Consider the following 24,596-nt stretch of genomic DNA (forward strand, 5'->3'; position numbering starts at 1 on the left):
CTTGTGATAGAGTTGGTATTAAGACAACAGGAGCAACCTTACTATAACTTATGTCTAAGATAATATTTGAAAATATTTATTGCCTAATAACACTATCCATTAGCAATGGCTTTCCATCTCCTGTTCTATCTCCTACTTACCATAGCCTTATAAAAGTCACATATGACTATGATCACAGGGTACTTCTGAGATAGGCATAATCCACTGAACAATGTGATTCTCAGTCCATGTTGTCATAAGTGATGCCATTCTTTTGTATGGCTAATGAGCTTGGATTAAAAATGTTTACCCCACATTCTCTGTGCATTCTTCAGCTGATGGGCATCACCATTTCTAATTTTCATCACAGAAGTTATCTACATCTTTGTGAATACTAGCATATGATCCACTACAGAATGATTCTCTCAGCTCCTCCGGTACATTTTAAATTAAGCTTTTGGTTTCTTTACTATTACACTTTTGTCATTTCTTATATCTTCTGGATATTAACCACTTGCAGATCTATACTTTGAAACATATATTAGGACTTGTGATTTAGTGTTTTTTTGATATTCCTGAGTGTGCTTACACTGTGTCTCTCTGTGGTTATATCTGTTTCATGTCCCTTTTCTCGGGGTTTTTTCCTTCTCTTTGTTTGTTTTGTCCTATTCTGATGTGTTAGCTTTTGTCTTATTTAATATAATTTTATTTTATTTTACTATTATCCCTTACATACCTGTTTGTTTTCTAAGAAGAGATACACTTGTTGGGATCCAATTGGGAGGGGAGGTGGGGAGGAACTCGAAGGAGTAGAGGAAAGGGAAACCCTAATCAGAAAATTTTCTGAAATAGCACATTCATTTCTTCAGTCATAGAGTACAATGACTTTAGATGATTTTTGACAATGTATTTTTATTAAATTACGAGCCAAGCAGCCATAATCAAAGTGCCTGTTTAAGTGGGTTATATTACAAACTTCCTCATATTATACAGTATATAAATAAACAGCTTCTACTGCACTTGCAACATCTTTTCTCAGCATCTTAGATAACAGTATACAGATGAGGTCAAGAGTTATACAAGCATTGCATTTTGGTAATTTGTTTCAAATGCAATTCGTTTGAAATTTGTTGCTGTATTCTTTATACATGTGATACATTTCACATGATAGAACATCCTGACTGGACCTTGCTGTAGACTACTTCCTCTAGTGTAGCAACCTCTCATTACTGCTGTAGAATTTCCCAGTTTGGTTTTCTTTTGATATCAAGAAAAGCTGGGCCTTTGAATGAAATGGAACAGGGGAACATCATGATTAAGCTCCCAGTAGCTCTGAACTAAAATTTTCATACCATGATATTTACTTTTAAAATTAGAGAAATTCTTTATTTGTTTTGGGATTCTCATTCAAGATAATCCGCTTGTGAATTCTTGTCTATATCTTTGTTAATTGTATCCTTAGGTGGTTGGTTTCTCTTAGTTGCCTAACTTACAAATACCTTGTAGGAAAAATTATTTAATAAACATTTGGGGATTTGATGTCTCTCATTTGATAAAACCATCATTTTAGACACACAAAATATTAGGTTATAGGCAGATTAAATGTCCAAAATTGAGCTCAAACTGGACTCTGGATTTCTGGTGATTAAATTAAAGCAAACGCGCCCCAGGAACTTAGGAAACTGGTTCCCATCTGCCAAAGGAACCATTTCCCTTCCCTTTGGGAGAGTGACCCATGGCTCCCTTGACATGTACTTGTAGTTGTGTATCAAAGCCTCTAGACATCCCCATTCCCTATACTCAAACACTTGTTTTACATTCTCAAGTCGATGCGGTCTCCAGGGCTTATATCCTCCCAGCATTCTCTATATAAAGGCAAGGTTAACCGCACCGCACTCCACCCCACCCTACCCATCCCCACCCCTCCCTGATAGTCTCTCCCTTACTCTCTCTGATGCTTAGTCTTGTCACTATTCCCTCTCTTCCTGTTCTTGCTTCTTTCAAAGATAGCCTTGGCCATTTCCAGTCTTTTTTCCTTTCTCCCTGCTCTGGACTATGGGTATTTTATGTCTCATATGCACAACAAAAACCTTTCCCTTAAACATAACATGGAGTGGTCATGTGGGCAGTTTCTTTATCGTGTCCTCATCTGTTGCCAAAACCTTCAGATGCATGCAAAAATTATTATGCAATATTATTAACAAAATATAAATAATCATATAATTCACTGTTAAATTATTAATACCACACAGATATACATAAGCATGCTAACATGTGTCTTAATTTTTTTCACACAGGTGAGAAATTTTGAAAACTGCATCCTGGAGTATCCGTCTATAATTCTGATCTCCACTGATAATAATTCACAGATCCAAATTATGCCTGCCAATTTAATGACCCAGATGAGAAATACTAGGTATAACACTTAATTATTGCTCCTAAAATGTCATAGCCAAATTTTTTATTATTGATGATTTAACAACTCTAATAGTTTGAGCATGTTGACTAAGGTATATGAGCTGATGATTTGTAGGCAACCACGAACAACATGATTTCTCTCTTTTCCCCTTGTTCACAGACTCTTACTAGTTGACAGTTTCTAGACTTTTGAGAACATTGTTGTTACTTTTCCTCTTGAGGGAAAAGAAAATAAGATCAAGCTGAAATATTTTCTTTTGAAAACTGTGATGCTTTCAAAGAAACCAAATGCTAGACATTTTTGTGAAATGAGTTATGAGAAGCTCTTGTCTTAGAGTAAGTCCGGTGTCTGAACTGATAGACAGGACAGAATGCAGCCATTCATCCCAGGTGTCTTGTCATCAAAATGAATTCGGAAAGAGATCAGTTTTCCAAAACCTTATTATGAGACTGACAGTGACAGAATGAGAAGGTGGTCTCCTCAATAGGAAACCCCCCTTTTAACCTAGATAGGAAGGCAGTTTTAGAATGGCTGATCAGCTTTTTGTTCCGTTTTCAACATCTGTCCTTGTCTGCCATCTCTCCTGTTTCACATCTCTTCCCGCCCTGGTCATCCCTGCTTCTGTAGCTGTTCTCATCGACTTCCATTTGTTTTCTCTTTTGTTGTGTAAACCTAACCTTACATAGCCGAGCCAGCTCCATAGCCTCTGTTCTCTTTAGTTTCTCATTGAAGTCAAATAATCTGGTTTAAATCAGTATCGTAGTTATCACATATTTATAAAACACTTTTTAATCACTTTTAGCTTTGGCATTAGTAATGTTCCTGTGCCTTCTTAATCTAGCTAGAATAAATAGAGTATGAAACATTCTTATAGACATTGTTTCATATTGCATGTACTTTAAAACTCTACATTAATTTATTGTTCTGATAATAATTTCTGATTTTGAAACAGGCATAGTACTTGATATGCTTTGAAAATTTCAGATCCTGTAGAGATTAACTATTTTTACACAAAAATGAGATAATTCCCCCTCTACCTCCGTGTGTTTATATCTGTGTATACATTCATATTAGTAATTGTGAGTATATAACTCTCTTGCTTTCTGTGTGGAATAACTGGTAATTGTTTTTCCATTATCATTGGTGGGTTTTTTCTCCAGCAGGAATGGCTATGGAGGGATTAAGTAGCGTGATTACCTCCCCCTCTCTCTTCCTCTTCCTCTTTTTCCTCTCCCTCCTCTTTATCCTCCTTGATTATCCATTGTCCATGTTCAATTACATCAGACTGATGGTCACTTTATTTTAGCTTGTGTTCTGTGTAGTGTCAGAATGCAACAAGTCCTTTCACCAATAATACGTTTTTTTCTTTCCTTTTGCTTTTTTTCACAAATTGACTGGTTTTGAAGGAAACAAGTTTAAAATGTGGCACAGTTACCCTTGCCTATTTCTTGTTGTACAATTGACATGATTTCTTACACGGCACTCAGTGTTCCACACAGAAGGTGATGGCAGTGCGCTTTCATTGCTGATGCCTCAGAGTTTGACCAAAACGCTGATGGTGCCTTGAAGATGGTCTCATTTGTTCCTATGTAAGAAATTCAATCCACTGTCCTCGATTTCTGTAGTAATTGATGTAACAAATACATCTTGGTGCCTGTAGAGATGGCCCCGGTGGTTAAATGAGCTGACTACTTTCCCCAAAGACCTGGGTTTCATTCTCAGCACCTACATCATGCCTCACAGACATCTGAAACTCCTGTACCTGGGGATCTGATGCCCTCTTTTGGTCAATGCAGGCCTTGTACCTATTTGGCATACATTTAGGAAAAATACATGTATAAAATAACATAAAAGTAATAATTTGTTTTAACTATGTTGTATTAGATACAATTATTTTATTGGATTTTTCTCTCTCTGGGTTATTTTCAAAGCTTCGGATTTTATAGCAATATGTTTTACATCACTGGTGAAACCATTCAAGTTTTAAAATTGTCAACTCTCATAAACAATTGTGCCAAAATTGTTGGTTCTGTTGGCATATACCTAACTTCCACTTGATGTCTGTCTGCGACAGCCTTGCTGGTATTTCACTGTGGCAGGCCACAGGCTATTAGTTTTCTAGGCCCTCCATTTCATACTTTTACTCTGGTATAGCTTCTTGTCTGTAAGCAAGCTTATGAACAAGGGAAACTTCAGTGAATTTCCCTGTGTGTAGTGATTTGGGAAAGGCAGTTTCATATCAATCAACTGTAGCTTTGTCCCTTTAATTCCTTTGAGGGATTTGATTATTTGTTGTTAACTTAGAAACTATGCACCATGTAACACTAGAGGTTATTACTTCTATTCGGCTGCACCAGGGGCACAAACCCATGGCATCCTTTCCTGCCCCTGTTTCATTCCCTCACTTGCTGGACTCTGAAACTACCACTCTGTTCTCCACTTCTGTGAGATCAGCATTGAGCCTCCACATGGAAATGAGAACACTTGGAATACCTTACTTAATATAGGGCCCTATGCCAGTTCTATAAACGACAGTGTTTTATATTTATTTTATCCATGAATAACACTTCAACGAGTCCGTATACATTTTCTTCATCTCCTCCCACATTGATTGTCTGTTAGATTGGGGATGGATTTCTTAGTGTTATGAGCTGTGATACAGTAGTTATAGGAGTGCAGGTGTGTCTTCTACATAATATGAAAATTTATAGAATATATAAATTATTTATACATTATATAAATATAATGTATTTATATATGCACAATTTTGTATTGCAGCCAAGATTTCTAGTGAAGATGGCCGTAGAAGTGGTTTACCCCCTTGTTCTTGAGCCTAGGGAGGAAAGCTTATAATATATATGCTTTAGTATGTTAAATTACATACTTTCTGTATACAAAATTTGAATGACTAATTTCATGAAGGAAGGCTTAATTTTGGAGAATTACTTTTCTGCATTTGTTGTGATTACCCAATGTTGCACTTCATTTTTTGCTATGATTTAGCATGTTGATTTATATACATACTGATATATCTTAACCTGCCTGGGATGAAATTACTTTACTCATGATGGATCATCTCTTTTCTATGATGATGGATTTAGTTTGTCAGTATTCATTGAAACATTTTGAATGGATTTTCCCAGAGATGTAGTTTGTTCTTTCTTTCCTGTCTCCTTCTATAGTTTCAGTATCTGAGTAAGGCCAGCCATAATTAATAACAATCGCTATCAGTTTTTAACAATGCTTTTCCTTTTAAATATGTAGAATTTCTTTATTCAATATAATATTTTATTGATTTTCACATAATGCACCCTGATCACATTCACTTTCCCGTCCTCCCAGGTCTGTCCTCCAACCCTTGTGACCTCTCCCCCTAAATAAAAAGAAGAAAGAAAAAAAATCTAAGTCCAATTTGTGTTCCTCATATACTCACTGGAGCCTGAGTTCCTCAAACTCCCAGTGGCCAGCCCCTGAAAGAAAACTGAATCCTTCTGACCCACCAAAGACCATCAACTGTGGGCGCTGCACCTCAGTTTCCTTATCAGAGCTTTAAGGCATTCTCTTCTAGGTTGTTGCTGATTTGGGGACAGGGAGTTGTCACGGGAGTCTTGTATGAGGCTCTTTCTCAGCTGTCGGTCTGCAGTCATGGATACCTGGACACTTTCTTGCCCTTAGATTCCCTCTCAGATGCCTTCATGTTTCCATCCCTTTGCTCAGTCGTGAGTTTTATAAATCTATGCAATCTGTTTTCTCTTCCAGCGGAGAATTTAACCAAGTTACATTCAAGATATTGAGTTGTCTCTCTTTTCTCTTTTACTGTGGTCTTTTTGTTTCTGATTTTTTCATTCCTCTCTTGTGTTTTTCTTTGTTTTGTGATATATTCTATGTGATGTGATATATTTCTCTTTATATCTTATATGTCTGTGTTGCTAGGAAGGTCTGTAATTTTATGTGTAATATATATATATGTATATATATATATGCACATATATGTGTGTGTCTGATGATGCTAAATTTTTGTTTTCTTGTCATCAAAACATTTATTTCTCTATGGCTTAATGAAGTATTATTTTTAAAAAGTATTTGATATTTTTTTCCTTTAAAGGGCTTTTATTTATTTTTTTTATTAACTAGAGTGTTTCTTATTTACATTTCGAGTGTTATTCCCTTTCCTGGTTTCCTGGCAAACATCCCCCTAATCCCTCCCCCCCAGTATTTGATATTTTAATATAACTTATTTTATCATATTTTCCCCTCTCTCCACTTCCATAGCCACCCAACTTTATATCGTCCCCCTCTGTCCCTCTTTGTCTCACAATCCAAAACAGTCAGAGCAAGCCAAACAAAAATCCACCAAAGATAAAGGTTAAACTAGAGAAAGCAAAACCAAGATAATCACTAAGAAAAAAATAAAAATTTCAAAATAAAACAGAAAGCACCCAAAAAAGAACATGGAGCCCATTTTGTGCTGGCCGCCTACTCTTGCCGCTGGTGCCTGCTCTGAAGTGTGGTTGGTGTGCCCAATGACATAGCACTGCACAGAGCATGTAGTCCCTTTCCCAGAAAGGCTCAATTGCAAATAGCTTCTAGGTTAGGATGGGACTTTGTGTCCAATTACCTTTCTCAGTGCTGGGATTTGCTCCTGGTTGAATTTGTTTAGGTGGTATTGTCTGTTGTCACAGGCTCTATGAATTCATATGGTTATCACCTCTGTGGTGTCTAGATGATGCTCTCTCCTTCGAGTGATCCACTCCTTCTTGATGGTGCAGTCTTTCTGCTTCCTCATCTGAATAGATTCGTGAATGTTGAGGGGAAAAGTTTGATTAAGACATCCCATTATGGGCTGACGACTCCAAAATCACTCCCTGTCTGCACAACGTCCAGTTACAATTCCCATCTACTGCAAGAAGAAGCGTCTCTGATGAGGGTGAAGCAATGTGCTCATCTATGAGTCGAGTCATAAATCATTAGGAGTCATTTTGTTGCTATTTGTCTTTTATCCCAGAATAATACTAGGTTTTCCCTTAGGACACATGACCTATTCTTTATTCTTTTGGGATTTTAAATAAACTTGTAATTCTCATAGCAAGAAGATTTCAATTGGAAAGTCAGATATTTGTATAATGAGAATTTCCTCGTTTTTTTTTTTTTTTTTTTTGCTATGTCACTGGGCACACCAACCACACTTCAGAGCACGCACCATGGGCAAGAGTAGGTGGCCAGCACAAAATGGGCACCATGTTCTTTCTTTGCATGCTTTCTGTTTCATTTTGCAATTTTTATTTTCTCTTAGTGATTATCTTGGTTTTACTTTCTCTAGTTTAACCTTAATTTTTTTTTTGTGTGTGTGTGTGTGTGTGTGTGTGTGTGTGTTTCTGACAGTTTTGCTACAATATTTGTGAGAGATCACTTTACTAAGTTTTTTTTTTAGCTTTCTGAATGTAGTATCCTTATTTCTTCCATGTTTGCAAAGTGTTCAGTTATTATTACAAACACTGTCCGGTCTCTGCCTTTTCCCTATTGCAGTAAAATTAAAAAAGAACATGACTGGTTCCCGCGAGTTCCCACTTTGCATGGATCCCCGCGCTCTTGCTGTTTCTGTCAGCCAAATCCACTCACTGTCCCTTTGGCGCGTTGTTACCACACCTGATACACACATCACATTCTGCGGGGTGTGCTAGCATGGCCACGTGCCACACTAGCCCCAAGCACTCTCTAGTCTGTTAGTGTGAACATCTGCAAATTCCTGTGGGACAGTGTGGGCATGTGATCTTCCTCTCATAGACTCTGCTCACACTCCCAACAACCCAGTGAAGTCATGACTCAACAAACTAGAACCCAACAACCAGATTTATGTGTTAGTTACTCAATGTACAATAAATCTACACAATTAACTTACAACCAATTGATAGGGATATAAACCACCACCTAGATAAGATATAGTTTGCTCATCTAGACACACAAAATCCTATACACATCCATCTTTTAAGAATATTCATAACAACCTGTATCTATGTAGAGGTGCACAGTGAAGATGTTTAAGTCTGCCTCCATGTTGTTTTCTCCTTCTCTGTTCCTCTCTCTCCTTCTAAAACTTGTTTCCACCTCCCTTTCTTCTCATCCAATAACAGGCCTTGTTTTATCTTGTACTTGCCTTTACCTGCATAATGACATCCATCTACATTCCCCTTCTCTTTCTTTTCAGAGCACCTACAATGTATGAGGTTGATCAGGTATAGGCGCACTATACATCTCAGAGACTTTCTTCTAAATTTCCATGTTTTTTTCCTTTATTTTCTTTCTTTCACTTTTCTTATCTTACTGTGTTATTTTAAAATACCTGTCTTCAAGTTTAGAAGTTGTTTTCTTTTCTCCTTTTTTTTCCTGTCTGCCTCATTTTGTGCTGAGGCTCTTAACGGTGCTCTTAAGGATATTTATAGAGCTATTTAGTTGAGGAATTTCTGTTTGGCTGCTTTTTCTCCTCTCTCCATCTCTTCACTGACTTCCTACTCATTTCACATGGAACCCTCTCAGCATTCTATCAAGCTGACTGCTCTTTTTAATAATCCTTCTGAGTTTCTCTAAAATCTATATTTTGAAATATTTGTCAGGCAATTTGCTGATATCTTCCTCATGATTTGTTGCGAGGTGGTTATTGTCCTTCTAAAGAGAGTTGCCTATCCCTGCCACACCACGTTCCCTCATGATTCTTACAGTACAAAGTTATTTGTGCATTTGCCAGGTCATTTTTGGGATAAATTTTATGGTAAAATATTTTCCCCTAGTGGTCCATCCTAGACTTTTCTTGTATTATTTGTGTTGACTTAGCTACTATATGGACACTAAGCTACAATCTCTGTTGGTGGCGCCACCTAGTCTCACAAAGGCTTCGGGAGGGGCTGGAGGGTTATACAGGCACTAAAGGTAAGAGTCTGCTAGTGTGAACATCTGTGAATTTCTGTGGGACAGGGTGTGCATGTGATCATTCCAGTGTACCCATGAAGGTGAAGTGCAGTCAAGAAAATGGCAATGACAGAGTGTCCTTTGGTTTCCAAGTGCTGTGTGATGTCAGGTTGCCACAGGGGGCCTAGGTGAGTATGAATCAAGGTACCATTATAAAGTTGGGGTCTCTGTCAGTCTCTGATGTTTTTACATGGGTCAGGCTGTAGCAATGGACAGTGAGCCCTGATAAGATGCCAAGTATTCTACACCTATGGACAGATAGGTATAGGCTTAGATTAAAAAAATAAGCTAGTTTAATATAGGAACATCAATTTTCTTCAGCTGTCACCCAACTGGTAAATTCTTAATGATATAATCTTTAGATTCTACACAACACTTGAAACTGGTGACATCCTACCTGATTTTTCTTTTGGCTTCTTTATATCTACAGGTAATGTGGGAGGAAAATGTTCTTTCATTTTACAACTATGATAAAATTTTAGAGGAATAATAACCTGAGCTAAAAGTTGTGTCCTTTGCAAAAATAATATCAAGTACTGACTGACAAAGACTGGAGGTATTATGAGAGAGGAGAAATTTCTGTTTTTCACCTACACTTACCTTAATAAATAGCTGAAGAACAGTGTTTGTGGGAGTTCTCGGGAATTAGGTGCAGAAGCATTAAAATTGATAAACCTCCCCCATTTAGTTTCAAATCCAAGCAGGTACTGCCTCAAAGTTCATAAGTTGCACAATTAAGGTAATTAACAGTCAACTGCTCTAATTACCTTAAAGGCTTTCTAATTGCTTTTGATTTTTTCTTATAATTTAGATGAATAAATGATAAAGTAAAAATCGTGTCAAAGAGATAAAGTGTTGCTTATTTTGCAGAGAAGCCAGGGTTCTCTGAAGTTTGGAAGCAAGAAGAAGCAAAGGTGGAGGAAGGGCCACCTATCAGATGAAAGGAAAAGCTGCAGCACATGATGTCATGCACAAGTGAGAACATACTTAATGAGAAAGGGTCAGTGGTTTGTAATATTTAAGGAAAGGCGTCCTGCAGTTACAGCTATTTGCATATTAATATGAAAGATAAAACGTGTAAATCACATTTGTATAAATAGTTTAAATTCAATTTTGAAGGAAAGAACCAAAGGATGAAACTAAAGGAACAAACTAGAGGAAAGACATTGACGATGAGGTCCTCACGAATCCGAGAATCCTCCCTTCCTTCTGCCTCCCTTTCCCCAACCCTATTAATATCTTCTTTCTCCCTTACTTTCCTATCTTCTTCTTTTGCTTTCCTTTTTGGAAAATTATTAAAAATGACCATTCTATAAAAATGAAACTAGTGCAATGATCAATGATGACATGATGAAGGTTGTTTAGGAAAAATAATATTCCAAAGATGATTATTAATTGCTGTGCTTTTACCCTCCCGGTGCCTCCGCCCTCTGAGCTTTTCACCCCATATCCCTTCCCCTTAGCTTCTGAGAGGGTATTCGCCATGCTGCATCCTCCTTCTCTGGGGAATTAATCAAGTTTCTATAGGATTAGGATTAGGTGCATCCTCTCCCACTGAGGCCAGACAAGGCAGTCCTCTGCTACATATGTGCCAGGGCCTGACACCAGTGTATGCTTTTAGTTGGTGGGTCAGTCTCTGGGAGCTCCTGGGGGAGGAGGAAGGAAAAGGAGGACAGGGTCAGATATGGGGGGAGACAGGAGAGAACCCCAGAGGACCAAGTGAATGAACGGAAATATGCAGCTGCTAGGAATGGGTGAGGTGAGGGAAACCTCTAGAAAGTCCCAGAGACCTGGGATGTGCCAAGGATACTCTTTGGGTGACCTCAGTCGAATACCCAACAATGTTGAGATGGAACCTGAAGAGACCACCTCCAATAGTTAGTGCCCCCGGTGGAGGGATGGGGATACCAATCCACCTTCAAGCTTTTGACCCAGATTGTTACTGGCTAAAAGAAATGCAGTGACAAAAATGGGGCAGAGACTGAAGGAATGGCTGTCCAGTGACCAGTCCAACTTGTAATCCGTTCCATGGGCTGGCACCAAACCTTGACACTATTACTGATGCTACATTGTGCTTTCACACAGGAACCTAGGATTGCTGTCCTCTAAAAGGCTCTACCTGCAGCTGACTGAGACAGATGCAAATACTTACAGTCAATCACTGTACTGAGGTGGGGTACCCCTATGGAAGAGTTAAGGGAAGGATTGAAGGAACTGAAGGGAATGGCAACCCCATAGGAAGACCAACTTTGTCAATAAACCTGGACCCTGGAAAGCTCCCAGAGACTCCAAAACCAAGGAGGAAGTAATAACTTTATGAGCCTTCCACCTGAAGCGTGTTTTTAGTCAGCTTTGCATGAGACAGCAGGCACCTCTCTTCATTGCACTGTGCTGCCAGCATGTCTGCAGGCTTAGGAAGCATTTCTGTACACTTCAGTATGGCACAAGGATGGCTGTGGGGTCACTTGAGTTGAACATGAAACACTATTTTGACTTGAAGGAATATCTAAGAGTCAGTTTATTATTCAGACGGGTATATAGCAGATATGTCTGGAACGTGAATGTAATAACTGATGCCCACATTTGTTGTGATTTAAGAAGCCAGCTTTTAAGTAGAAATCAACATTTTGGGAAACTTGGTATTTCCACAGGTATGGCAGATGCTCAACCCTCAAAGCAATAAGTCTGATGCTGATGAGAGGGGAGAGTGCTGCATAGCAGATGTTTGGCCGCGTTAATGATGCACAAAACATATTAATAACCTAGAAGAACACTACACTGGAATTCAAAAGACATTCTATTCACTTTATTTTGAAGAGAGATTTGTAATGCCTTCCATACCTATAGTCTTCAATTTTCTGAAAAAAAAAGAAAAGAAAACTTCACATACTTCAGTACCTCAAAAACCCAGAAACGAAACTGTAGCTAGTTACAATTGCAAGACATCTTGAAAATTAAAACAATAACTGAATACTTATGATGAAAGAGTACTGACTACTCTTGAAGATTTCTGCTTTTTCTACAATCGCTTATATTTGATCAGTCAATATGAGGCAGAGAGGAAATGAGTAGCTAAAGTGTTTGTCCCTTTTCCTGTTAATATTGCTTATTATTTCCTAAAAACAAAGACAAGGGATGTCATTCAGATAGCAAATATTAGGGTGTAATTGGAAGACATTCTCCAAGGCGAAACAAGGAGTTTTGATATCACAAGGCCAAGTGTACTTGCTTCTGGTACTCAGTAAGATCCCTGTGGATGTGACAAATAGCTTGGCTCTCATCAGAGGGTGTTTTTAGGTGTTCTACCAGAAATTCCAGGTTAAGTCAGTAAAAATAAGTAAAACACAGGAAAATATCAATTACTATACCAGGTAACCTTCTATTTTGACATATAGTTGAATTTCATACAATGTCATGTTAATTGACTACATACTGAAAATTATTTCCTACTCAGAAATACAAGAGCATGCTGAATACTCAGGAGTAACCTATAGGTTTCCTCTGATTTTTTCAATTAAGTATGATTTGATTACTAGAGGACAGGGAATTAAAATTCAAAAAACGGCTTCAAGGTGAATTCTTGAAGAGAAGCAATTTACTTATGCTAATGTCAGCTAACATAAGCAATTCGAGTACCTGTCAACACTTTAAAGGGTTTGGAAGGCATTGATGATGCTTAGAAATATTTAAACTTAATGTTCTAATTTCATTTAGTTAGTTATGATGTGATATATAAGCATTTAACTCAGATATATATATAGTTTTACCAAAACATCTTTATATTTCTCATTTAGCATTCTTTCTCCATTATTATATCTTCATTTCTCTTAAAGTCTAGTTGATGTTGAATATGTATTTACCAAAATTGACAAAATCCATAGTTTGCTGGTATGACAGAATACTTGAGCCTGACTAATTCATAGCAAACATAGAAATTTTAAATTGAATTTTAATACGAATTTAAGTTTAATTTTTAGGATTTCATAAATGAATATTATATTTATATCATTTCTACTTTACACTCCTTCCACCCTTCTTATATCTCCTATTAAAACTTCATGACACTTTAAAACTTTTATAAAATACACATAAACAGAACTTGTTGAATACATTTAATATTGATCATATTTATGGTTTAAAGGATGACCTTTTTGAACCAAATAACCCATCAGAAGGGGTCATTCCTAGAAAAGACTTAATTGCCCTCTCTCAGCAGACATCTGTAGCTCTTTTTCTCTAGAGTGTGGTTTTGTGAGATTTCCTCTATCCAAGGTGACACGTCAACCGGTATCATTGTGCAAGTCTTGCTTAGGGTAACACATTGCTAAGGTTTTAGGGAAGCAACTATGTCGTGTGTAGAAAACACAATCTCACACAAACATTCTGGTCCTCTTGGTGTTATCATCTTTCCACTCTTCCTTCCTGATGTCCCTTTAGCCTTTGCTGTAGGTGTTTGGTTGTGGATAAATCATCTGCAAATGGCCACTCTGCAGGGAGCTGTTGTCTCCATTTGACCAGCTCTTGATTTCTGTCATTGTCTCCATCATGACTCCATTTCTTTGATGAGTGATGAGAGCTACACTTATCTGTGGATACAACGTAAGAATTTAGAATGTAACAGGAAATCATACTGATTCAGGAAAATGGCAGTAGTGGGTTTCCTCATGTTCCTCCACTTGGTTCTTGACCTCATCAGGCACAGGTAATTGACTTTGTTTATGATATCTGGTCTTTCGTCTTGAGCCGGCCTTCAGTCCATTTGAACAGCTATTTGTTACCTCCAATATATAGGTACCACTAATGTAGCCCTGCTGATCATTACTGTGGCGTTTAGGATGCAACTAGGAGAGACTTGATTTCTCTTCTCGCATGGCAGCTAGCACAGCATCTTAGTATGCTGTGGGAGCTGGTTTCCAGGGAGAAGAGAGAATGACAGATCATTACAGTCTCAAATCATCCACCACCTGTGCCCACAGTGTGTGTTGTCTTTAGTAACATGATTTTATCTTCAACTTCTGAGAGACAGCCAAAGCAATGCCAATAGCTTGTATATTTTGCGAGTCTCTCTGGGATTGGGATTCTGTGTGCTTGGTACTGGGGTTTTTGCTAAGTTTACAACCCTTAGGGTGAACATTATAACTCTTAGTAGTGTAGCTTTATCTAAATTATTTATAACTGTGCACACATATATTGCATATATTGTTTATGTGCCTTTAAGTAAACCTAATGCTTTCCTAGGTGTTATTCTATCATTCTTAGTGTTCTTTATCCTCCTCTCTGCTTCCCTTACCTTCAATATTGCCTTCCTTAGCCACCCCCGAATGAAACTTGTAATTTTTCTTCTATTTCCATTTATATCACTTGTGTTCTACTATCCCAATCTCTCTAAATCCCCTTCTCTTCATCCTTTTTCTCTTTTCACTTTCCTGGCTTCTGCAGTGACTCCGGGTTTTAATCACATACAAAGATTCAGAGCTAAGATCCACAAGTAAGAGAGAACACACAGTGTTTGTCTTTCTGCATCTGGGCTACCTCCCTCAGTGCAATATTTTCTAGTTCCATCCGTTTGCTTTAAATATAAATTATAGGGGATGCAGTTCTCCCACTGATAACTCTCAAAATTCGTTGACAGTGTCTAGTGAATGCTGTCACGCTGTGTCTCAACCCTGCTGAGGGAAAAGTAAGCATGATTAAGACATGGACAGTCAGAGAAAGCAGCCCCTCCTAAAACTGCCCTCACTTGTGCCTTACTCCTGCCACAATTGACCCCATTCATTCACAAGAACAATGATCTCATGATGTAATTATCCCTTAAAGTATGTCTCCTAAATATAGTGAAAAACAATTGTAATCTCACCATGAGTTTAGGAGGGCACACAACAGTGTATGAAGTCATTGTAAAGTCCCCAAACCCTGTTCTAATATGGGGTCTAGGTAGAATGCCTGGCTCTTTCTTTAAATGTTTAATATTTTAACTTAACTCTTTTTTTGCTTTTTATCCACTTTCCATTTTCCTTGGAGATTTGGAGTTTTCCAATGCAGTAGGATAAAAATCTTGGTATGATTTGGAATTCTATGAGAGAGTGGTTTAAAATATAAATATTTTATATTTATATTAATTTAAATTTGTTAAATTAATATAAAGTATAAACATTTTATTACATATTACATTAAATATTTATGCTATTTATTTATATGTGAGTGTCCTTGAATACTGCATACATGGTTTTTAATATTTATTTCCTTTAGTAGCAGTGTATGAATGGAGTTTAAATATAAATCAACAGAGGAAGAAAGATTTAAAGCATGTGCCAGCATTAGTCATAGACATCAGTATGAACTCTCATCAGCCCAGTGGGAATTAGACGATCAGATACAGAAAGAGATGAACATGTGAGCATAGGTTAAAGGTATCCACAGGCTACTTCATCCGTGTGTACCGAACGGCTAGAAGTAATCAATGACCACCACACCCCCAGAAGCCATGAGGAAATCACCACAGCATAGTTTCTAAATACACTTATCCCAGAAATGGACATGACATTTTTTGAGAAATCTCCAATTTGGCCTGATTGGAAGGGAAAACACTTTCTGTACCAAAGTGGGGAAAAAGGGAAATCTTGTTAAGAAGATAGTATGTACGAGAATGCAATAGCCATCCTGAAACCATTCCTTGCTGACTCACCTAGAAGGGTATCAGCAAAGAAATAACAGCAGTGTTGATTAGCCCAAAATATCAAATCAGCATACAAGATTTCCCTGAGCAACAGTGATCCTTATGTCACAGTAAGGGTCCTGAAGGCTCAGAATAACATTTTTCTGTCCCTAAATCCTCATTTGCTGAGTTCTTCAGGAAAGTACAATCTTCTCGGTGTCTAGCATTGTTCCCTCCACTAATTCTCCAGCTATTTTTTTTCCTCAGGATGCAAAGCATTATCTAATGTATACCCTGGAGCTCAGAAGTTCCTCTTGTTTTGTCAGTATGTTTAGTCACCCAGCAGACAGCCTATCTGTGACTTTTCAGCCTCAGGATGACTGAAAGTGCCTAGATAAGCAGGCATCAGCAGTCAGCCAGGCAAGACAGGGTCTTATTCACTCCTAATTATTTGTGAGTTTCTGAGGAGCTAAAATGCACTTTAAAAATAAAAATCACACATTTCATTGTTTTTACATCTCTAGAAATATAAAAATGAATAAACAGGATAGAAGGAAAACTGTCTTTATAATTTACCACTAAAGCATTTAAACTGCCAGAATTTTCTCATCTGTACTAAGCACCTTTCTGACTGTATGATATGCATCATCATGAAGAAACATATAAATAAAAAACAGGTAGAAGAAGGTAACAGAAGAGAAATAAAAACATAAAAGTGCAAAGGATGTTTCAAACAAAATCAAACCAGTACTAAACTATAGGTAGGAAGATAGGTAGATAGATAGATAGATAGATAGATAGATAGATAGATAGATAGATAGATAGATAGACAGACAGATAGATGATAGATAGGTAAGTAGATAGATGATAGATAGATAGATAGATAGATAGATAGATAGATAGATAGATAGATAGATAGATAGATAATGGATGGATAGATGATAGATAGATAGATACCAATGGGGCATTTCTTTTCTGGTTCTCTCATCCTGAAATCTGATTGACTGAGCTGAATAGGGATGTTGAGAGTACTTGGATTCAATTGCTCTCATATCCACTGTGCTGGCTGGCATTGTAACTGGGTGGGAGACTAGACATGTCAAGCCAAGGCCAGCATTCGGGTGGCATCTGCTTTTTAGAAGACTCCCTTCTTCGTGTACTATCAATTGTTGTTTGCCACAGTGAATTTTGTGGCCTTTGGTTAGGTTCCCACATATTCCCGAGGCTTGCTAATTTATACAATCTGGGGAGGGAGATGTCCAATCCAAGAGGGAACTTCCATATGAGCATGTTTAAATTATAAATCCTCTGCGTGATGTTTACACATAAGTGTGAACATTTCTATTGTTACATAATTCCTTGATGGTACAAGTTTGAGTTTAATTCTTCCACTTAGTATAACTTCCAGTGGAAAAGACCATTCGATCCAATGGAAAAATATCCAGTGAAAAAATTATTATAAAATGTTTAATAAAACATTAATAAGTTATATTTTATCTTATAAACATTCATATTACAAAACTGAAGATGTATTTATAATATATTAGGTAGCACTCATATATTTTTGAACTAAGATAAATAAATTTCAAAAGAAATAAAAATGATTTATTTCATGGTTGTTTCTGGGTTATAAAATTCAAGCGTATATTAATCATATATCATTTACATTCTCAAAAGTGTTAAAGGTAAGTATGGTTTTTTTCTTAAAGTACATAAATTTTATTCATGCATTATCCTTTCTCTCAGGCATCTATGGTTGAGAGTTGTTTATAAAATCTTTCTGATAATTAAAGTTTAAGGCAAAGACTATACCTTGATGTAATTTAATTGGACTTCTTTTTTTTTCTTTCACTAACCTTTTTAAATATTTGTACAGTAGTATAGATGTTTATATTTGATGGTTTTTCTTTGTATCTTTAATCTAAATAAAAGATGTAAAATATTTTCCAGAGGGAAATATTTTTTCATTACAACTATTTTATTTGAAGTAAGTAGCAAATTAACCTGGTTAAAATATAGTCAACTTTAGTGCAGAACGCTTTTCCAAATAATATTTAAGAACTTTTTTTGGAGAAGCTTTTTAGTTTATTTGTCCTCTCAGAAATCTGCACATCACAGGTCATCAAGTCACCTCGGATCTACTCCTTTGGCTCTTTCTAATATACTCACTTTTGCCTCTAATATACACTCACTTTTGCCAGCCCCAACATTGGCCTTCGCAGTCCCCCTGACCTTCATTCTGTTCTTGCGTTCCTATCACTGTTTGTGGGAGGTCTTTTTCTTCTCATAAAGGCCACGTCTTGTAAGTCTGTGTTGAGGCTCATTCCTCTTTGCACACTAAAGAATCCTAGATCAGGCCGAAGCCAGGTGTCTTGCCACCACCCAAGTGGGTTCCGAATCCAAATACAAAGATGACATCTCGTGTGGTTTTGTACATTTTGACCATCTTTTTCCGAATTTCTGTCTTTGGTACTGTGGCCTTCCCAAGATGAAGGACATCAATGGCCATCTGTTTCCTCTGAAGTAGACTGTTTGTCATGAACTTCCTTGTCCAGATGGTTATCACGTCATTCGTGATGGTTATGGTACTGGAGCTGTAGAGACTTAACAATATAGTCTATTTTTATTGAATATTTTAAATTTACATTTCAAATGTTATTCCCTTTCCCAGTTTCCTGTCCATAAACTTCCATATCTTATTCCCCTCCCCTTTTTTTCTATAGGGGTGTTCCCCATCCCCAAACACCCCACTTCCAACCTCTTTGCCCTGACATTCCCCTACAGGGGGCTTCCAGCCTTGGCAGGACCAAGGACTTCTCCTCCCATTGTTGTACAGCAATGCAGCTGGAGCCATGGGTTGTCCATGTGTACTGTTTGGGTTTTGGTTTAGTCCCTGGGAGCTCTGGTTGGTTAGGATTGTTGTTCTTATGGGGTTGCAAGCCCCTTCAGCTCCTTCAATTCTTTCTCTAACTCCTCTAATGGGGACCCTGTTCTCAGTTCAATGGCTTGCTCTTAGCATTCACCTCTGTATTTGTCATGCCAATATAGTCAATTTAAAAAATTATCTTTAATATTTTTTTACAGTCCACTTGTTATCCCCCTCCTGGTTTCTCCTCTGATAGTTCCTCAGCCCAACCCACCCCCTATCTCCAAGAGAATGTCCCAGCCTTCCATCCCACCCCACCCCACCCCTCCAGACCTCCCTATTCCTTGTGGCCCAGAGTACCTTGAACGTTAGGTGCATCTTCCTTCACTGAGGCCAGAGCAGGCAGTCCTCTGCTGTATATGTGTCATGGGCCTTGTACTGGCTAGTGTATGCTGCCTGGTTCATGGTTCAGTGTCTGAGAGATCTCTGAGGTCCAGGTTAGTTGAGACTTCTGATCTTCCTTTTTTTTAAAATTAGATATTTTGTTTATTTACATTTCAAATGTTATCCCCTTTTCCTCAGAAAAACCCCTATCCCTTCTTCCCTCTCCATACCCCTGCTTCTATGAGGGTTCTTTCCCACTCACCTACCCATTCCCACCTCATCACCCTATCATTCTCCTAAGCATCAAACCTTTATAGGACCAAGGGCTTCTCCTCCCACCGATGCCAGATAAGACCATTCTCTGCTGCATATGCAGCTGCAGCCATGGGTCCTTCCATGTGTACTCTATGGTTGGTGGTTTAGTCTCTGGGAGCTCTGGGGTTCTGGTTGGTTGATATTGTTGTTCTTCCTATGGGATCTTCCTATGGGATCACCCTTCTCCACAACTTCTTCCAGCCTTTCCCTAATATGACCACAGAGGTCCCCGACTTCAGTCCATTGGTTGGATGTGTCTGCTTCTGTCTTAGTAAGCTGCTTGTTGGGTCTCTCCGAGGGCAGCCATGCTAGGCTTCTGTCTCTAAGCACACCAAGCATCAAGAATAGTGTCAGGCCTTGGAGCCTCCCCTTGAGATATATATCCCAAGTTGGGCCAGTCACCGGATCTTCTTTCCCTCAGTCTCTTCTCCAATTTTGTCCGTGAGGTTCTTTTAGATAGGAACAATTCTGAGTCAGAGTATTTGACTGTGGAATGGCTACCCCAACCCTCCACTTGATGCCCTGTCATTCTACTGGCAGTGGACTCTACAAGTTCCCTCTCCCCTATGTTGGGCTTTTCATCTAAGTTACCTCCCTCCGAGTCTTGATAATTTTACATAAAAGAGACATAACTTGTAGGTCCCATAAATAGTACCTTAAAGATTTAACTAACTCACTGGTCAAAAATCAATAGGAACATTTCAATAATTGTTCTCTTTATTTTAATTCTTTTGGCAGTTCAGTAGGTGAAACCAACAGTCCTTCCTGACCAACAGCAAGGGAATGATGCCTTTTATTTCATTCATGACAGCATTATAAATGGCAAACAAAACAATGGTATGGGACCAGCCATTCATGAGTCACTTTTTCTCAATACTTTGGCCAGTTATAATCCTCTGCTTGTTCCACTACCCACTTCTGAACAAGACTTTTGATCAGGGCTGAGAGCAATATACACCTTGAAGCTTTCAGAATGGTATCTTTTAGTGACATCCCATATTTTACCCAAATTGCTGATTAATTCCGGTTGCTCAGGTGAAACTCTAAATCCCCTTTATGGTATTCTCTGTGTAGACCAGGCTGGTCTTCAACTCACAGAAATCTACCTGCCTCAGCTCCCCGAGTGCTGGCATTAAAGGTATACACTGCCGCCATCCAGCAGCATTTTGTAACTTTTACAACAGTCCTGTCATGTATCCCAGGCTTCCCTGGAACACTAAACCCTTCCAGCTCAGCTTCTCAGAGTGTTACAGGTACTCATCATCATTCCCAGTCAAGATTCATGTATGTCAAGTAAGCATGGGTCTAAAAGAGAATAATTAGGGGTGACTATGATGTGAGACTACACTCTTAATTAGGTGAGTAACCCATAGCTCTTTAATACGACCAGAGAGAAAAACATGTACGGTGAAACCCCATTATCTTGATCTATAGTTGGACTAGAGAATCAGCCACTCTTTTTTGTTTCCTCGAAAAGTTAAAAATTCCTTTAAGTTTTATTACTGGTACCAATACCACAATTGACAGAGCAATATACCTGATATAACAGAAAGAAAAAGAAAAAGAAAAAGCTACAACAGATAAAAGACCTCAGGAATGTACATCTAGTTGACACTACATTGAATTAGTCAATGGCTGCACTCTTTGCAAACTGTGGCTGTGAGCATCCTGAACAAGAAGGGTCTCCTGTTTAAGCTGCAGTGACTTTTCTGACTATGGATTCCTTCTCTGGCAGATTTTTACAGTCCCTCTCATGCATTTGGGACATCTGTCTCAAAGCAGCGTGCAACTTTCCTGACAACTCTGCACTCTCTCTCCTACTAAGAGCTATAGCTGTTTCTGTTTTATTTTAAAACCTTCTGCTACCGTATCCACCACTTCCACCTCCAGATCCATAGCCACCACCACAGGGACTGCCTGAGCTTCTTCCACCAAAACTGTGCCTCTTCATGCATCCATAATTTGATTGTTTCCAAAGTCATTATAGTTCCCACCATCACCATAGTCACCTCCACCATATTCTCTTCTGCCACCACCATATCCACCACTTTGTTTTCCATATCCTGGCCCACCACCTCTGCTTGAAACTGAACTAAGCACAACTTCAATTCAACTGAAGTGCATTGAACTGAACTAATACAAACTGAACTGAACTGAACTGAACTGAACTGAACTGAACTGAACTGAATGCATTCCTCTCTCTTATTGCTCTTTAAGTAGCTTTACTTTTCTGTCCTCATGAAAGTGAGGCATATCCTATCTCTGATTCATTCTGTCAAATCTTTGATTCATTATTTTGTCCACACCTCAATTAGACGTCATTGTTTGTGATTAACTGTGTGTCCTAAGGACGTGTTTGTATTCTATCCAGAGGGATTAGAGGTGTGTGAGGTGTCTGCATTCCAGTCCAATCATATCTTTGGATGTGATCCCTTGCCAGAGTTGCCATGTTGCTAGATTAAAATTCCTCTATATCCACAAGACAGCTTGAGAACTCCTTGAGAACTACCATCTCAGGTTAGTATTTGATGACCACTGACTATCTGGTGCCTTCGTCCATGGATCAAGTTTATCTGTGCTGAGAGAGGCCCTATTGCCATCAGATATCTATACAACAAATAATACCAAGATGAATTTCAACAGAAAATATTCAAATATGCTAATTAGTTGCAAGAATACTTCCCTAAAGCAAAGTTCAAAAACTGAACCCTATTTCTACCAATAAGATTGTATAATAGATACTTAAGTGTCAGTAGAGTGGTACAGACATAGAGATATTGTTAAGTTAAATCTATGAAAAATTAATATGTAATAATTCTATACACCTACACCATTAAGAGAAAACTACTATAAGGGGAGTAAATTTGTATGTACACATTACCAATACACATGCAGCTATAGTTCGGTACATATAACAAGATAGCCATTGATATGTGTATATGAATAAAGGAGACCCAGGTAGTGAAAGCAGAGACAGCAGTAAGACATCTGTCTGTCTAGACCTAGACATTTGAAATATTATACATGCACACATTCAAACAGCATGTTTTCATTATTCAAAATGAACCAGTGAATACTGCAGTAATTTAAAATTAATTTTCACTCAATAAGTTGCTCAAATAATTGTCAACATTTAATCTATATTTTATCTGCATGCAGTTCTACAAAATAAATTAGAGTGGTTGAAGTATTTTAATTTTCTAGTCAACTAAATCGTGAATAATTATATAGGACTGCTAATTTAATCATCTCTGTGGCTTTTCCTTTCAGTGGGTACATTCTTTATATAATGTTACTTGTTATAGCAGACTTAGAATCATGGAGAAATTGAACTGAAAGAAGAGATTTCTCATTTACTTCACTAACCCCTCCCCTACCAGGCACACACACACACACACACACACACACACACACACACACACACACTGACTGCCTTTCCAATGATCAACAACTCCTAGCACAGTGGCTTGTGTTAGAGCTGATGAATCTGTACTGACAGTCATTGTCATCCCAAGGCCGTGGTTTGATGTTTACACTTGTATTCTTAAATGTCATTTCTACTTCCCACTTCTCAGCTCTAATACATTCCTGAAATTGTTTACTTTCATTTAATTAAATGTAAATATTGTCACTGATATGGATTTAGGGCAGATAACAAATATTTGGTCTTTATTTGTATTTCCATCAAGAAAGTGACTTAAAATTTATAACGTTCTATTTTAAGAGAAATTACTATGTAAAGTGTGCTCTTTTGTTCTTATTTTTAATTAATCTCTTTGTTGCTTCTTTTAGGTGTTAGAGCAAAGACAAGACTTTTATGAATAGCCTTCACATTAACAAAGTGACATTAATTAGGGTGAGTTTTGCAACAATTTGAGTAGACATTGAAACAAAGAAAGAGACAGCTTGGTACATCTCACAACATAGAACTTGAGGAACCACTGAACTTCACTGTCAAGATTAATCCGATCCATCCAATCAAAATGCTTGACTGTTTTTTCTCAGCATATAAAAAACAATTACAGTTTTGAAATGCCCTGGGTTTCTTATTCAATGGTCCATAAGGCGCATCTTTTTCAAGAGCCTTCAGTCACAGTTTAGTTGTGCTGTTATAGACATACAGTATATGTCTATACTGTTACAGATTCAAAGAAGCACATTTTTTAAAAAAACTGATAAATAGTGCTTGTGTGATTTAAAATTGTCTGTGACTTTAGGGATATTAATGAAACTGCGGCTCATCAGGATAATCTGAGATTCTGAAAGTGAAGGCCTCAGTCATGGGTGAACTCATGAAGGACACTACAAGCCTTCTGTGTCCTAACTGTAACCTCTCCCATTGTACGCTGCTTATTATCTTTGATCCCACTGGAATTCACATTAGAAAATAAACCAAGTTTGCTGAATTCAAATTTTAATGCAGTATATGTCAATGTTAAAAGATAAAAATGGAGTATCTAATTTCTCTATAGATAGACAAACTTAATTTAAAATGTTTTTGTTTTGTTTTGTTTTTTTTTGTTTTTTTAAGTGGAACATTCCTGGATGATCTGAAGACTCTAGAAACACATGAAGCCATGGTGCCCTGGCAATAACTCCACATTTTCCTGGTAAACAGTCAAGAGCCACATATAGAGAGCCACATTTAGGCCACAAAATTATTCACCGACATTGACTTTGTTTCCCTACTGCAGTATTTTTGAGGCAGTTGACTAAAAGGTGGTTTTGTCTTAAAAATAATAGACAAGAGAAACGGTGTATCAGAGAAAAAATTAAAATTCCCTCTCACATTGCTATGAAATGGTTTTCAAGAAACCCTTTGAGAGAGTGAAAACTATAACACAGAGCATAGAAGTTTCAGAAAATCAGGGCAGCAAGCAGAAGTAGCACTAAGATGCCAAATGGTTCACACTAGAATGTGCTCAGGCGAACTTAAGGAAAACCATGTTGAGCACTGATGTGGAACCAGTAGGCATACTGCACACAACTGCAAAGAATACAAACACGGAAACTGG

General features: G+C 37.8%; 1 pseudogene; it reads right to left on the bottom strand.

The window, feature by feature from the left end:
* Window positions 1-13,794: 13,794 nt before the first annotated feature.
* LOC116908242 lies at window positions 13,795-18,582 on the bottom strand (annotated as a pseudogene).
* Between the last annotated feature and the right edge of the window lie 6,014 nt (window positions 18,583-24,596).

The sequence above is a fragment of the Rattus rattus genome, chromosome 8, assembly GCF_011064425.1.
Source record: "Rattus rattus isolate New Zealand chromosome 8, Rrattus_CSIRO_v1, whole genome shotgun sequence".
Taxonomy (NCBI): Eukaryota; Metazoa; Chordata; class Mammalia; order Rodentia; family Muridae; genus Rattus; species Rattus rattus.